This window comes from Mustela nigripes, chromosome 8 (genome assembly GCF_022355385.1).
Source record: "Mustela nigripes isolate SB6536 chromosome 8, MUSNIG.SB6536, whole genome shotgun sequence".
Classification (NCBI taxonomy): domain Eukaryota; kingdom Metazoa; phylum Chordata; class Mammalia; order Carnivora; family Mustelidae; genus Mustela; species Mustela nigripes.
The window spans coordinates 8,521,270-8,533,914 of NC_081564.1; the positions used below are offsets into that span (position 1 = coordinate 8,521,270).

A 12,645-nucleotide genomic window follows, 5' to 3' on the forward strand; every position below is an offset into this window, starting at 1 on the left:
TGGCAGGTACATACACATGACATGGTGAGAGCCTACATTCTCCCACTGGCTGGGAGACCCTGTGCTGGCTCCCAGCTTCTCTGTTTCCACATCTGTTTGTCGAGATTGTCACAGCAGCCATAGGGCTGCCCCAGAGGGCTGCTTTGCCTGAATGGAATGAACTAGTGTGAATTAAGGTGCAATATGGTGCTGGGTTGGCATCCTCTCTCCCGTGTTCGGGGATGGGCATGGGGCTGGGACAGGAATGAGGTGTGGAGCCACCAGCCAGTGGAACAAGCTTTGGCCACCATGCAATCCAGTAGTCAGGTCAGATGGGTTCAGCCCTGCTGTGAGGTTTTAGACAAGTGCCTTAACCTACCTCGGCAGCCATATAGACAGCTCTAGCCTGGGCTGTCGAGAAAGATGCAGAGGTTGGGGCTCCAGCTGTCGGGACTCCCACACCCCTACCCTTCTTCACCCCCCTCCCACCCAGTCCCCCAAACAATGGCCACAGCCAGGCAGGCCGGCCGGCGGGAGGGGCTTGGCATGAGGACCAGCAGATGCCAGTCTCGCTCTGCGCACAGATGTATCTGCCAGTTTCTGATGGGGAGAAGCGATCTGGGAGTCACTCACTTCATTGATAATTAAATTCAAATTAAGAGAGATTTGCATTTATCAAAAGCCTGTTTGACAAGGTGTCACTGTTCCCATCCAGCACCCAGGCAGGCGCTGGGGAGACTGGGGAGTGGGCAAGGGGAGGTGCAGCTACGTGGGGATAGGGAGGGAGTGACGGGTAGGGGCAGGGGAGTGGAGAGGACAGCAGAGAGGCTGCCTGCCAGCCCTTCATTATTACAGAGGGTCATGGCTCAGTGTAAATGGGATGAAACACTGTGTGGCCTTCATCAGACTGCTCAACCTTTCTGAACCTCGGTTCCCCACAGCAGCCCCCAGGGACTCCTTCCAAGGAGACGGACTGCTACCATTTGGCTTTGGGTTAGGCAAGGAATCCCCAACCCTGCCACCCTTCACGGCTGGAAGCAGGAAGGCCGTGGATCCGTCGGGGATGCTGGTGGTGCCCCCTGCCCCACCCCTCCAACTCCCTTCGCCAGCTAGTGCTGCCAGCTGTTGTGAGCTGGCAAGTAGCAGCTCCCACTGTTCCCCTTTCCAGGGAATTCTCAACCTCTCAACCTCTCAGCCTGCCTGCCCGGAAGATGGCCCATCCCACCTCACTCCTGACTGATTCAGGGGACCAACAGCTTGGTTCCTTCCTTTAAGGCAGGACCTCCCTTTGGTACCATTCACCCTCCAGAGCTCCCCCTGGGATCAGGTTGGGACTCGACTCCTGCTGAGCCCAGCTGTCTGCCCAACTTCTGCCCCTGCCCCCACCTGCTTCCCTCACTCCCTCCAGGTTCCTTCTGAGTGCCTTCCCTCCGTGAGTCACCTGCACGAGAATCCCCACCTCAGGTTCTGCTGGGAGAGCACCCAGCCCAGGACAGAACCCAATCCAGACTCAAGTCCCGTCTTCAGTACTGTGTTATCTGCCAGTTTTCAGCCTCCCTGAGCCGCATGGGGCACACGGGATAAGATAGGCCCCACTTCTTTGTTTGTCTGCTAGAAACGGGGAGAATTGTGGGTATGACTTTCCTTCTTGCCAATTAGAGGCTCTGTTGGTGTGAGTGGTCCAAGTGTGCTTGGTAGAAGGAGAGTGGAGAGGGTTTGGGGAGAGAAAAGAGAGAGGTGTGGGGGTGGGGGGGCAGAGGGGTAGATTCAAGAGGCATCTAGGAAACAGAATGTTGGGGTTTTAGAAGTAGATATAGAGAGGAGAGAGGGATACTCACTCAAGGACGACTTCTAGGGCTGGAGGGCTAGGTGGGGGATGGAGCCCCTCCTGGGATGCAGGAATCTCCTCATACCCCTGGGAGCCTTCCCAGTGAAGAGGTCAGTGCTCGTGTTGGGGAGAAGAATAGCCTTTACTTGCTGTGTGATTCTGGGCAAGTCACTCTGGTCCTTAATTTGCTCATCTGAACAATCATAACATCTCTCCTGCCACTGACAGTCAAAGGGTCTACACTGTGGGCTCAATAAAGTAATATTGTCATCACCACAGATATTTCTCTAAAGAAGTGAGGCAGCAAGAAACACCAAAGTCAGACTTCAGAAGAACAGCCTGTGTAGTGGGTCTCTGGGCAGTTGTTAAATTCCCCTCCATGGGAGACCCAGTGATCCAGGAAGGAGCCCCTGGACAGCTGGTTCAGGAACAGGCTTATGTTCAGAAATACTGGCTTTTGAGGTCATGGTTAACGAAATGGTTGCTGTTCAAGCTCTGCACTGGGGCAAAGCTTCCTGGATGCTCACAGGGTGCTTGTCCTATGGCAGTGGGAGTTCCTGGCTTTATCTGATCTACTTCCCCACCACATGTCAGACCAGCCAATTGCTTCTCCTTCCTTGGGAGGCTTTGTATTGTGGCAAAGAAAACCTGATAGAAGAAAATCTACTATACAAAGTGGATGAACAAAGGGATGACTGTATATGCATTACACAGGCTCATCCATTCCTTGCACAGTGCTCGACTTCCCAAGGTCATTTCAAATAGGATAAGATTTCAAAAGAAAGGTTTCCTCTAAGAAACTGCCTGTTGTGTCAAAAGCGTGGGCCCACCTTCAATCTGCCGAAGGGTTGTTCGTAGTTACAGGTCCTGGGTGTTAACATCGGACACACTTGGATGGACTCTGCCTTGAATTAGCTGTGTGACCTTAGTTGTCACTTGACCTCTCTGAGCCTCCATCTTCTTATATGTAAAATGGAGCTATGAACAGAGCAGTTGGGAGGAGTGAGGTGGTCATGGGGCCAAGTCCAGAATAACTGTCAGTATTTGGCATTTCCAGGTAACTTCTCTTCTTTACATCCTATTCTGGTTAAGCTCCCCCTCCTTCACTTTGCTCCTGGCTGAAAATTTTCCATTGTTGAGATGTTCTTTGTCAACTATACTTGCAAAAGCAGTAGAAGAGTTAGGGTGAGCTGGAAACCCAGTTAACAACTTTCCAAGCACCCATGTAGGGCTTTAGAGGGGCCAGATTTCCTGAGCAGAGGGGTGGGAACAGCCAGTCCAGGATTCTGCTGATGGGGGACAATTGTTCTGGAAGCAAGTTTCACTTTTCCATCAGTATTGTAAATTGAGCTGGCAGCAAAGAGATTTTTGGTGTTTAATTGAGGTCTTTCTTTTTTTAAACAAAGAGTTATAATACAGCCTGTTAAATTGAGAACTCCTTCTTGATACAGAAAAATGTATACAGAGGGTAATTTTATTCTCCTGGCCATGGTGAAGGCAGGTCTTCAGAAGTAATCAGCTACCAGCTTTGGCTGGGTGTGTCCTCATCTTTCATGTTAATCGGTTTCATTTAGTTGATGTTTTCTATTTACCCACAAAACCAGAAAAAACGCCACAGCTAAATACGGTCCCTGCATAGGCAGGCTGAGGAGGGCAGGATTGGGGTGGGTTGGGTTTTGTTTGTTTGTTTGTTTAGGGTTTTGTTTTGTTTTGTTTTGTTTTGCATAATAGGAATTGCAAGGATCTGCACCCCTTGTCATACCTTGACTGGGGCTCCAAGGCTGCGGAGATCTCTGATGTGACCTCAAAAGCTGTGTGACCTTGGGTAGGTTATACCACCTCTCTGAGCGTCAGTATTCTTCTCTATAAAGTGGCATCATATCTTTTCTGATGTTCCAAGTTGGCCTCTCCTGTGGCTCAGTTTTCCCACCTACGTACAGTGCCTGAGAAGTAAGGGAGACCAGGTGACACCTATGGGACACATGTCTCCAGTTTCATTTTATTATTATTATTTTTAATCATCTCAAGAGATGAGAGGAGACGGCATATGAAGGGAGATCTACTTTGTTGGTCACCAAGCCTCGATTCCTTAGACCCTTAGAATTAAAATTATAATTAAACCTGTGGCTTAGGCACAAATTAGGGATTCAGGGACCTAGTTTAATATCTGCCCTCCCCAGCACACTATGACACACGGTTCTTGGCAGAAGTGTCCCTCCTCTCTTCAAAGGAGGCAATTTTTTTTTTTCTTAAGTTGACTCCACACCCAATGTGGGGCTTAAACTCATGACCCCGAGATCAAGAGTCCTGTGCTATGCCAGCTGAGCCAGCCAGGCACCCCATAACAGAGACAGTGTTTTGCGATTATTAAGTGAGCAGGCTCTGGACACAGATACCTGTGCCTGCCACTTGTTTGGTAACTAGGGTTACGTGTTCTCCTTTTCTATGCCTCAATTTCCCCATCTGTAAGAGAGGCACGATACCATCTCCTTGGGCTAAGTGAGATGATAATAAAAATGGTGTTTGCTGAGGACTTGTTCTCTGTCTAGCCTTGTGCTAAGCATCATCTAAGTATCGAAGCATCTATGAACAGTCCCGTGAGGTGGGTACCTACATTATCCCCATGTTTCAGGTAGGGAAAACTGAGGCTCATAGAGGTAAAGTAACTTTCCCCAAGTCACACAGCAGGTAAGTAGCAGAGTTTAAGTCTCAGCTGTGGGCAGTTTCAAAACCTGGGCTCCTGAGCCCCAAGTTATGTGACCTCCTGATAAATGTCAAGGTCGCAGCTCTGTGCCTGGTATGTAGTAAGCACCCACTAAATATCGGCTGCGGTGACCATGACAACAGTGGTAATGCTTGGGCAACCTTTGCTTGGGGGCAGGGGACAGAATGTAGGATGGGTTTCCCGGTGAGTTCTATCATGGATTCATAAATTTCCATCAGATTTCCAAATGGGAAGTCTCATGCTGAGATGAGCCACATGCAAAGTACGGCCTTCCCAACTAGAATAAAAGGGATGTATTTATATATACATGCTCACACTTTGGTATCTCAGAAGCCAGGCAGAATATTGTAAAGCAGTGTACAATGGCATAAAATATCGTCCCAATTTAATCCATCTATCTAGTGTTCCATCTAATTACTATATTAGAAAAGTCTTCAGACCATGTATTGAACATTATAAATGGGAATAAAATGATTCTGGTAATGGCTTAATAAAACAGGTGAGGTAGCTCTGTCTGTCTGCCTGTATCCTTGGACCATGGCCAGATTGATTTGTCAGGGAAGAAAGAAAAAAAAAGAAAGAAAAGAAATGGGCTTGTGTTGTTGCACTTTGGAGATTGTCTCCATTAGGGGCCTTTGATTTTATTCTTGTTTTTCCTTATGAGAAGTGGTTATCGGTTCCTTTTGTTAACAGCAAAATATGTAGAACTGATGGAAAAACTGACAGCAGCCGTTTCATATTTTATAAAGCCGCTCCCGGCTTGTAATTTGCCGGTTGGGATGAATCGGGGAACTCTGAAACTCCTGGTGAATTTGCAGCTGACGGCTGCAGTCTTATCTGAGGGCATGTGTAACCATTGGGATTTAGCTGCCCCGAGAAGCCACAGCTGGGGGAAGTAGAGGGACAAGAAATTATACATCAACCATTTGGAACTAGAGCTGACCAGTCAGAGGAGATCTGGGCCTTTTGTGCATCAAATCATTCTTTCCTCCATGGGCCTAGATAGGTGTTTGCTTTTCCAGATCTTGGAAAATATAAATCAGAAATCAGAAAATGACTTTCCTTTTCTGATTTATATAAATATAAATCAGAAAATGACTTTCCCTTCTCCCACTCTCCAAATGCTCATTGTCTTTGTACCATGAGACCCTGTTCCCTTTCCTTAAAAGCTGCCATTGCTAGTGAGACTTGACATATCCCTGCTTGAATTCGCTCCTGGCTTTGGAACTGGTGTCCAGCAACCAGTGACAGGCAGGCCACACTACCCATAGATGTGTGTCCCTCTCCACTTCTGAGATACTGTGCTGTGATGGAGAGAAAAACACCCCCCCCCCAAGTGCTGTGCATTGTTCCAGGCCCAAACTCTAATTTCTTGCTCCGAGTAGACTAATATGCGGGTGTCGGAGGTTAAATTCCAGTGCACCAAGAAGGTGCCCATCCTTCTCTGAGGCCTAGCATTCACACCAGGCGTCATCCGCGTTGTCATGGCTACACGGGCCCAGGACCCCAGAGACAGGAGCGCAGAATTAATGGCAGTCCCGAGTAAAGGATTCCTGTCTTGGCGAGGTTGATGGATTACATTGATGTACCATTTGTCATACTGTAATTGTTCTGGCAAATGTAATACCCACTAGTATAAACATTGTACTGCTTTGCTAATAAAACCTAAAATAGGAAGAGAAAGGATGATACAGTGTTATGCTCACTTAAAGAGACAATGCCTCCTTTCCAAGTTGGAGCCCACTTCTTCTTCCAGAAACCTCAGTGCCTAATGCCTTCTCCATCGATGTGCACACATGTGCTAAGCAGCTGTCCGGCACCCGCCGTCCCAGCATGTGTAGTGTGGGGTGTGTGTGCAGACATACTCTCTTAGTTTCCCTCTGTCAGCACCTCCCATAATTTCTCTCTCTCTCTCTCTCTCTTTTTTTTACAATTCCTCTTCTTGGGGGTTTCATCCAGTGCGGCTCAGGACTGACTGACTAGTTATTGCTCAAAACCTTGTTGAGTTTCCTTGGTGCCTGCCTGGCATCCCTAATGGAGGCTGTTGGTCCAAATTGACTTGGCATTCAAGGCTCTGCTCTGGCACCGCTGTTGCTCCCGAGAGGTCTTCCCGGACCAGCCCACCTTCCCTGAGTGCACGCCTCTCAGGCCTGTGTGACCCACAGTGAACCTGCCACCGCCTGGTACCTGTACTGCCTTATCCCTGTCATCAGATCATGAGGTTCTAGAAGGACTATTCCTGTTAGTAATGCACTCAGCTGCAAACAACTGGAAACTTGGCCAGTGATGCCTTAAATTTATGGGTGTATTTTTTTGTTGTTGTTAGACCTTTATTTTTGGAGCAGTTTTAGATTCACAGAAAAATTGAGCAGGAAGTACAGAGAGTTCCCATACAACCTTTGCCCCCACATATGTGTAGTCCCCCACATCAGCATTCCTCGCCAGAGGGGTACATTTGTTACAGTTGATGAACCTACACCGGCATGTCATCACCCAAAATCTGTATAGTTTCCGTCAGGGTTCAGTATTCGTGCTGTAGGTTCTGTGTATTTGGAGAAATGTACAACGACATGTATCTACCGTTAGAATATCATATGGAGTATTTTCACTGCCCTAAAAATCTTCTGTGCTCTGCCTGTTCATCCTTCCCTCCTGCTAACCCCCAGCAACCCCTAGTGTTTTTACTGTCTCCCTGGTTTTGCCTTTTCCAGAAGCCCTAGAGTTGACATCATAGTATGTAGCCTTTTCAGATTGGCTTCCTTCACTTAATAATATGTCATTAAGGTTCCTCCATGTCTTTTAACATGGCTTCATGGCTCATTTCTTTTTAGCACTGAATAATACTCCATTGTCTGGGTACACCACAGTTTATCCACTTACCAACCAAAGGACATCTTGAGCGTTTGTTTTTCTCAAATGACAAAGTTCACAGGTAGGTGACCCTCTGTCTTTCCATTCTGCCATAACGGCCTCCATCTTCATAGCTGCAAGATGGCAGCTTCTTCTTCCGGTCTCATGTTTGCAGGCCAGGAAGGAAAAGAAGGGAAGGCCAAAGGGACAGAGGGCAAAGGTTTTCTTCCAGTGAGGATTTTACCTTTTAGGTCAGGAAGCGAAGCCCCCTTCGGGGACATCTAATCTTCATCTCATTGTCCAGGACTCTCACTGGTCACTTGTAGCTACGTAGGAGGCTGGGAAACCAATCTTTGTAGCTTTCCGTCCTCTGGTAGAAGGTGGTATAATGCTTGAATTATGTCCTCCTTAAAATTCACAGTTTGAAGTCCTAGCCCCCAGGACCTCAGAATGTGGCTCTATTTGGAGATAGGTAATTACCTTGACCTTAAAAGGTAGTCAAGTTAAAATAAGATCATTGGGGTGAGCCCTAATCCAGTATGAATGGTGTCCTTATAAGAAGAGGCAGTTCGGATGAGATGTACATGTACAGAAGAAAGACCATGTGAAGACACAGGACAGACAACCATCTACAAGCCAAGAAGAGAGGCCTCGGAAGAAGCCAACTCTGCCAACACCTCGATCTAAAACTTCTATCCTCCAGAATTGTGAGAAAAGAATTTTCTGTTATTTAAAGCTACCCAGTCTGTGGTACTTTTGTTGTGGCAGCCCTAGCAAACAAATGCAGATGATAAAAGAGAAAGGGATTGGAAGAGCTTTTGGGGAGCCAATGTATTGTCCGTGCCACAGGTGGGTTTTCTGGTTATCCTGTTTTACAGAAGAGTAAAGAGAGTCAGGGTCAGTGACAAGCCTGGTGCTACAATCGCAGTCTAGTATAATGGTCAGAGTTTTGACAGAGACCCCCTGGGTTTGAATCCCAACTCCACCACTCACACTTCTGTGCAGCTGTGATTGAATTGCTTCATTCCCCCGAGCCTCAGTTTCCTCCTCTGTAAAATGGAGGTGACAGTAGCTCTGATCTCCCAGAGCTGATATGAGAGTTATAAATGAGAGGGACTATTGGGGAATTATATAGAGTACCCAGGGTGTAACACCGTTTCGTAGGTGCTCACAGAGCTGAAATTGGAACCCAGATCTGTGTGATTCCCAGGCCTGGCATTCTGCTCCCATGGGAGGGTAGCCAGGTCAGAGCAGCACAGAAATGGCTGGGATTTCTGTCCCCATGATCCATTCTGTCTCTGTTCCCACAGCCCAAAGGGCATCCACTGTGCACTGTCCGCCCAGGGAAGCCCCCTGGAGTGAGGGGGTGGAGTGAGGGGCTGAGCAGAAGCCTGGGGCCCTCTCACTCTCCCAGCTCCAGGATCCAGCTCTTGGAGGTTGGGGACCCCGATGGTGAGATCACATGGGGCCAAGTTGGATAACAGACTCTGGTATTGAGAGGAGACCATATGAAAGTGGATGGTGTGCCCCCTCGGAGCCGAGCGCCTATAAGGCTGTCGTTGGGGATCACCTGGCAGAGGAGGAGGAAGGCACAGCTGCTGGCCTATAGCAGACCCTGAGATCCTATAGCCAAATGTGGAAAAGACCCAGGTAGACATGTCCTGGAAGGTGATGTATCCAGGAGGGCTCGGTAAGTGAGAACTTTTGGGTGGTCCAGATCCCCGGACACGTGGTCAAGGACCATGGTCCTTGGCCTGTCCCTGAAAATACTTCCTCTAATACAGTGGTGCTGCTGTGGTGGAAAACAGTATGGCAGCCCCCCCAGAACACTCAGAATTACCATGTAGTCCAGCAGTTCCCCTTCTGGGCATATCCCCAAAAGAATTAGAAACAAGAACTTGAACAGATATTTCTATATCCATGTTCACAGCAGCATTAATTATAATAGCCAAAAGATAGAAGCAAGCCAAGTGCCCATCGCCAGATGAGTGGATAAACAAATATGGTCTAGTCATACAATGGAGTATTATTTAGCCTTCAGAAGGAAGGCAGTTGTTCAGCTTGGTCATGATTCCAGTGTCCTGGGATTGAGAGCCACATTGGGCTCTCTGCTCAGCAGGGAGTCTGTCTCTCCCTTTGCCTGTCCCCTACCCCTTCTCATGTCTTCTCTCTCTCTCTCTCATAAAAATAAATTAATTAGTTTTATGAAAAGGAAGGCAGTTGTGACCTGTGCTGTTATATGGAGGAATCTTCAGGACATTAAGCTAAGTGAATAAGCCAGTCAGAAAAAGACGGATACTATATGATTCTGCTGTATCATACTATGTGACTGACACCCAGAGGAGTCAAGTTCATAGAGATAGTAGAATGGTGGCTGCCAGGGGCTGGGGAGTTAGTGTTTTATGCGTACCGATTTTCACTTGCAAGATGAAAAAGTCCTCAAAGTAGATGGTGGTGATGGGTCCACAACTAATCCTGTTCAATTGTACACTTAAAAATAGTTGAAAATGGTGAATTTTATGTTATGTATATTTTACCACAATAAAAAATACTGCTTTTGTTACTGCTGCTACTACTGGTAATACCAGTGATAATAAATGATGCTGCACTGCATACTTGACACAAATTATCACATGGGATCCTCCCAATAACCCTAAGTGGACACCGTTAATAAGTAGTTACGGACACGAACAGTACTGAGGTTCAGAGAGGTTAATACATTTGTCCAAGGTCACACCGCTAGCAAATGGCTGAACTGGGCTTGGGACACATGTCTGTGTGTGCAAAATGCAGTCTTTCAACCATACCACCCTAGTCTGCCCCAGATTTTGATTAAAGCAAGGCTGAACTTGACACTATTGACGTTTTGGGTTGGATAATCCTGTGTTGTGGGTGGGAGGCATCCTAAGCATTGTTGCATGTGTAGCAACGTTCCTGGACTTCTTCCACTAGATGCCAATAGCACACACTTCCCACCCGTTAAAGTGAGATGGCCGAAAATGTCTCTAGACATTACCAAATATCCCCAAGGGGGCAAAATCACCCCCAGTTAGACCCACTGGCTTAACAGGGGCCTCCTGGCAACCCAGAGAATATCAGACAGTTGCTGTCGCTGTCACCAAGGTAGATTCACTGGCCTGTAAGTGACTGCTTGCTCTCAAGCTCATGAGAACCCACATTTTAAAGCCACATCAATGGATGGAAATCAGCATGTTCACAAAAGGTCACTGGGGTGGGTAGGGGGCACAAATGCTTTCTTCCCTATGGAAAAGATTTTTTCACAGGAGAGTCCGTACTGCCTAGACCCCCTCATGCTCAAAATGTCCAGACAGCTTGAACATCCCTTTTGGCATGAAGCTGGGCCCACCCTTACTTGTAGCTTCAACAGTGCTCATTTGTAAAATGGCTCAAGTTAGCAAAAAAATGTCCGTGCAGGTATGTGTATGTAGATGGTCTACACACATAGTGGCATTGTAGCCTTTCAATTAAAGATATTGGGACACTTTGCTGGATGAATAAAGAAAGTGGTAGAATAGGATCCAATTTGGGGGAAAAATTCTACTTATGAATGTACCTGTTAGTTCATGTGTAATGAAAAGCCCGGAAGGGTAGATGCCAGAATGTTCCAGTAGTTTTGTTCACATCTGTATCCCCAGTGCCCTGGCATACGGTAGGTACTAAATCATTCTCAATAACTGAGTCGGGTTTGAAAGACTGGGTTGTCAAACTTTCTTCTTTGTGTGCTTCTCTGTCATTTGAATTTTTTTTTAAAGATTTTATTTATTTATTTGACAGAGAGAGATCACAAGTAGGCAGAGAGACAGGCAGAGAGAGTGAGAGGGAAGCAGGCTCCCTGCTGAGCAGAGAGCCCCATGCAGGACTTGATCCCAGGACCCTGAGATCATGACCTGAGCTGAAGGCAGCAGCTTAACCCACTGAGCCACCCAGGCACCCAGTCATTCGAATTTTTTAGTAATGAGCATATATTAATTTTGTGGCTAAAGGGGGGAAAAACTTCCCCCTGAGTCCCCAAAGAAAGGAAATTAAAAAAAAAAAAAAAAGATGCCTTGAATTTGCTTAGCTCTTCTCTTCCTTCTACAGAGCTCAGAACTCACGCGCCCATCTTGCCTGAGCCGGGGAAAGAAGCAAGGCTTGTGCTTTATGGTCCTTGTTCAGTCATGCATTGATAACATTGGACTCCCAAAGAAAGTTGCTTCTTTATATTTATTTCTCTCACTTTGGTTTTTCCCCTGGGCATTTGAAGTGGAGTGGGGGAGACCAACAGGCAGTGGGCATGGACAGGAAGGCAGTCAGAGAGGGGATTGGGCCCTGGAAAGTTCAGTCTTGCTGCTATCCTAGGCAGGAGGTAGAGGGCTGGACCGGGTGACCCCTTGGTAGAGAGGGAGCTTCTACTCCGGTCACTTCCTCTCTCCTTGCCTGTGAGAGTCCTTCCAGAGCTGCCTAGGCACTGGGAGAAGCTTGGGGGCATGTGGAAGTCGGAGAAGAAAAACAGGAACTAGATTTTGGGGGGAAACAAGTTTCAGGACCACAAAGAAGATGGGCATGTCATCTTTTTTTGCAGTGATACAAGAGGGAGAAGAAACACACCCCCACCCCCAGCCTCCTGATCTCTGAATATTCCAAAGGCCTTTGAGTTTCTCCAATAGCATCTCAGATGTTTCTTAAAGTTTACAACTGACCCGATTCGTAGAAGAAGATAAACACCCTTCCCATGTTTGGAGTCATATGTAATTTTTATCTCTTGACCTTTAAATGTAAGCAGCAGTAAAATGAAGAACTATTGCCGTCATTTAACACTCTGGCTGTACTAACTGGTTCCTGCCTGAGAACCGTGGTTTTAAATTGGCTAATGCAGAATACTTGCAGAGCTAATAATAATTCAGATTACTCCTGTCAGCTATTCCGGTTTCATGGGTAATTTAGTAGTTGAATAAATTTTTAAAAAAATTCATTCGTTACCATGCACTGTTATGAATCAGTAGATGGTTTACCATTGGCAGCAGTAACTGTAAGAAGATTTAAATTGCTACTGAAAAGGATTTGAGTGAAGGTAATGTTTTATAATGTTCTAAGCCATATGCACTACTTTCAGGCCTCATCAGTTTTACATTGATTCCTAGTGAAGTGTTTAATTGCATCATGAATGCAATATAATTCAGTTCTTTCTGCTAATATGGTATATATCTCAAAGTGATATACAGCACTGACAGGGAGAATTCGCAGTTGCGTCCGGATTTGGGAG

General features: G+C 46.8%; 1 protein-coding gene across 6 annotated transcripts in view; it reads left to right on the forward strand.

Moving 5' to 3' along the window:
• CUX2 (cut like homeobox 2) overlaps positions 1-12,645 on the forward strand; it is a 258,613-nt gene that overhangs the window by 89,900 nt on the left and 156,068 nt on the right. For 2 of the 6 annotated variants that reach the window (XM_059408412.1, XM_059408413.1), the window contains exon 2: positions 3,539-3,632. The exons of the other annotated variants lie outside the window; for them this stretch is intronic. The gene's annotated coding sequence lies outside the window, so the exon portion shown is untranslated. The remainder of the gene's footprint in view (positions 1-3,538; positions 3,633-12,645) is intronic. 6 annotated transcript variants of the gene reach the window in all.